The 4,623-nt window shown below is 41.6% G+C and overlaps 1 protein-coding gene across 1 annotated transcript in view; it reads left to right on the forward strand.

Annotated features, from left to right (window-relative positions):
- Window positions 1–4,173, forward strand: part of LOC109879378 (lysyl oxidase homolog 4) — a 44,732-nt gene extending 40,559 nt beyond the window's left edge. Inside the window, exon 15 of the mRNA XM_031823843.1 lies at window positions 1–4,173. This exon is cut by the window's left edge and continues 928 nt beyond it. The gene's annotated coding sequence lies outside the window, so the exon portion shown is untranslated.
- Window positions 4,174–4,623: the final 450 nt, after the last annotated feature.

The raw sequence follows: 4,623 nt of genomic DNA on the forward strand, positions 1-4,623 counted from the left end.
ATCCCGTATGCCAATGTCCCAGGAAAGGGGAATGACTGAAAAGAGTCCTGTGTTATCTGTTTGACTGATGGTCTGTCTAGACAGTGTCTCCTACAATATCGGTGCTGTTTGATAAAATCTCAACCTTCCAGTAGACTTTAGCGGTCTGCAGTGTTTTGGTCCATAAACAGGGATTAAATAAAACCAGGAGTGTCCTTGAGTGGACCTCAAGGCCCGAGTTTGAATACATAGTTGGGTATGAACGTTTATCTTAGTTTTTACTATTGAATTAGTTGTTTTCCTTTGTGCAGGTATTGCCATATTCAGAAAATAATGACGATATACTGTAGCTACAGTAGATCTGATACATCAAAACAAATATAGTTTATTTAGTTAACATTTCTCTCTTCTTCGGTTTTAAAATTACTATAACATGAGGTCAAATTATTTTCATGGGATGATGCACTTTATCTATTGAACTAATATCAGTATTTAGAATTTTGACCAAGTCCCCCCTCCATAGTTTAATATGATCAGCCATAAAGTGCACGGTTACCATATTAGGACAGCCTAGTCCTTCTGTGACTGAGGCTGTCCTAATATGTACTCCGTAATGTTTGCTTTTGTGACGTTATCTCTTTATACCTGCCATGAAAATGTTACTTTTGATGCAGTTTACTGTCTGATTTGCTGTAGTAACTGAATTCCAATGCTTTTGGTGCTCATTTTGTCATAACATGTAATGTATCGTATATACTGCAGTTAATTTATTCAAGGCTACAATTTGCAATACTTTTTATATTGATTAAACATATAAAACAAACACATTTCCCCCATTACAGTAAGTCACTAGCTAGGGTATGCACTAGAAAAAAAGGTCTACCAAGAACCACGGTTTATTTGACTGTTCCTGTAGCTTGGTTAACTATTTTTGGTTCCAGATATAACTCTGTTTTGTTTCGAAAATATTTTCTTATCGTTTAACTTCAAAGGGTTGAGATGAACCTTAGCCATTCATATTCCTTTCACAAAATGGCCGGCAGAGAAAGCTTTGTGCCATCCACCCAAGTGCAGTTCTCCACCCTTCTGGCCTTCCCAACCCACAGTTCTGTGGCAGCCAGGCAGGCAGTGTATGAAAAAAACTTGAATTAGCTGTGTTTGGGTTAGAGTTAGGGTAAGCATGGGGCGTACACAGAGAAACACAGCAACTGTGAGCTCTGCTGTCAACAGCTATAGGCATGGGTGGGAAAGACACACGAGAAAGAGAGAAAGAGAGGGTAGGGGTAGAGAGAAAGATATGGAGAACAATGCCTTCACATTGGTCGGGAGAAAGAAAAAGAAAAATAGAAATAGAAAGAGGATAAGCCTTGACGTGGGCAACACATCCACCCTGGCCACTGCTGGCTGGCATACTGAGACCGCAGGGCTGGCATACTGAGACCGCAGGGCTGGCATACTGAGACCGCAGGGCTGGCATACTGAGACCGCAGGGCTGGCATACTGAGACCGCAGGGCTGGCAAACTGAGACCGCAGGGCTGGCATACTGAGACCGCAGGGCTGGCATACTGAGACCGCAGGGCTGGCATACTGAGACCGCAGGGCTGGCATACTGAGACCGCAGGGCTGGCATACTGAGACCGCAGGGCTGGCATACTGAGACCGCAGGGCTGGCATACTGAGACCGCAGGGCTGGCATACTGAGACCGCAGGGCTGGCATACTGAGACCGCAGGGCTGGCATACTGAGACCGCAGGGCTGGCATACTGAGACCGCAGGGCTGGCATACTGAGACCGCAGGGCTGGCATACTGAGACCGCAGGGCTGGCATACTGAGACCGCAGGGCTGGCATACTGAGACCGCAGGGCTGGCATACTGAGACCGCAGGGCTGGCATACTGAGACCGCAGGGCTGGCTTACTGAGACCGCAGGGCTGGCATACTGAGCTCCTAAAGAGAACAGTATGTTTGTGTAAGAGAAAATGAACTCCTGAATTCAGACAGTCAACAGCTGCTGCAGCAGTTGAGATCTGCTAAAAGCTAAAAGCAGATGCTGAAAGGAGAATGGGTTTCAAATGTACTGTGTCTATCCATGTCTCAGTTCAATCAGTATCGGTGGAATATTCCATTTTCTGTACAATGCTGTAACTCCATTTTGAGTCATCCATATTTGTGGCTCTTACGCCATAGATGTTGACTGGTAGATGGATCTGTTTGTGTTTTATCCTTCTCCTTTGTCTTTTGCGTGAGTTGGCTAAAACAGAAACAAATCTGGCGCAATGCTCCATGTTCACTGTCACCTTTTGCATCTTTATGGCCTTTTGATGTGTTTGAATGACTAACCATCCTCAAGTCTAGACGCTGTCACCATTATGGCCTTTTGATGTGTTTGAATGACTAACCGTCCTCAAGTCTAGACACTGTCACCATTATGGCCTTTTGATCTGTTTGAATGACTAACCGTCCTCAGGTCTAGACGCTGTCACCATTATGGCCTTTTGATGTGTTTGAATGACTAACCGTCCTCAGGTCTAGACGCTGTCACCATTATGGCCTTTTGATGTGTTTGAATGACTAACCGTCCTCAGGTCTAGACGCTGTCAGCATTATGGCCTTTTGATGTGTTTGAATGACTAACCGTCCTCAGGTCTAGACGCTGTCACCATTATGGCCTTTTGATGTGTTTGAATGACTAACCGTCCTCAGGTCTAGACGCTGTCACCATTATGGCCTTTTGATGTGTTTGAATGACTAACCGTCCTCAGGTCTAGACGCTGTCAGCAGCAGCAATGGATATTTTCCAGGACTCTATAATATGCAGTAGTAGGCTGTTAACAGTACAGATCCGTAATGAATATGTTTAGCAGATCCCTTTGGTTCCCTCGGCCTACTCATTCACATTTCCTTATTAAGGGCTTCAGTTAATATTGTCTTCAACAACATTTTATATCACAAAACACCTACATGTTATTACGAAACAGTGTTAAGTTAACCTTCTTACACACACGCACGTATGTACAAATACATGCTCACACAAATGTAGGCATGCACGTACGCACACAAACACTCCCCCCCCCCCCCCTCCGACACACACAGTCAAACTCTTTAATCAATAAAAGCTGTAGATGAAATCACACTGAATGAGTTTGAGTTTATTTTTTATTTTTTTTGAGTTGATGTTTATTTTTACAGGGAAAGTGCACATTAATCAACATTTCAGTAAAAGTGCCGGTTTTAGCCAACCGGCTAATTTTCAACTGCAGACCCTGGGCAGGTTATTAAAAACAATTACAATATAGACAATAGCAACATAGAACAAGCAAGACATAGCAACATAGGACAAGCAAGACATAGCATATAGACAGAGCAACATAGGACAAGCAAGACATAGCATATAGACAGAGCAACATAGGACAAGCAAGACGTAGCATACAGACAGAGCAGCATAAAACAAAAAGCAGCAAGACAAAATTCATAAAAGCAACAAAGTGTTTCCACACCTCACAAGCTACAGACAACAGACAACATGGAGAGTGGCAACACACAGCTAGGGACCATGTTCACAAATCTGATTGACCTTTAGCCATGTCTTCAAGCATTTTGTGAAAGTGTGATATGTGGTGCAGTTATGTGTATCTGATGGCAGTGTATTCCAGACATGGGAAGCTCTCACAGAGAATGCAGATTTAGAATGCAGAATAGACCTTAGATGTGTCTTTACAAGGCTATTTAACAATGTAAAACAAACATATTATAGGCTAATGTGTTTTTTTATTTAATTGTATGGTGCTTGTGTACAGTTGCTATTGATATAAAAAAAATAGTATATTCTATGTGTTGCTTTTCAATGTTTGTATTGTGTTCCACAATTTTAATAACAACTCTGTATATGTTTGGTTAGTATTCATCACATCCACTTCATCATTATCTTGTACTGTACAATACATATCCCTTGCTGTTGGACTATCTAGCGTTGGGATTTCTATAATGGCCAGTTTGCTAACCAGTTGTCCGATGCAATAATGTTTGAAACCATATGTAAGCTGAGGGTGTGAGCTATGGTGCTTATTTAATATTCATATAGAACGAGTGTGCTGTCAGGGACTCAAATAACTCCCAAAACCAAATATTTGTTTAATGTGTGACCAAAGTATACTTTCATGAAAATAAATGAGCAATTTTTATGTTAAACAAGATTTGTTTCATGTTAACCCATTTACTAAAGATATTTATTTTGAGTCCACTATTGCACAGTTTCTATCCAAACATTTCGTGAGGATGAATTACCTGATGTATGAAAATAGTCACGAACGGACTGATGCTAACATAATATGACGGTACAATTTTAATAATGTCTACAGACAATTTGTTCGTTCGACATGGTGGAATCTTTTTGTGTCAGTAAAATTCTGTATGCGAGAAATGCCGGTAGAAACGCCTTTATGCTCAAATATTGATATAATAACCATCATATGGAAGTTAACTTGGAGTCATGCGATGATATGTTGTGTGGTCCTCCCACTACGACTCAGGAAACCATGTAGTTTATTAGGCTACTGATTAAATAAATAACAATGAACTTCACAGGGTGGTGAAAGTGCAAGCTGATGAGCTTGATGCTCCTTTCTAATCAATATCCAGGCTCT

The sequence above is a fragment of the Oncorhynchus kisutch genome, linkage group LG4 (assembly GCF_002021735.2).
Source record: "Oncorhynchus kisutch isolate 150728-3 linkage group LG4, Okis_V2, whole genome shotgun sequence".
NCBI classification, from domain to species: Eukaryota; Metazoa; Chordata; class Actinopteri; order Salmoniformes; family Salmonidae; genus Oncorhynchus; species Oncorhynchus kisutch.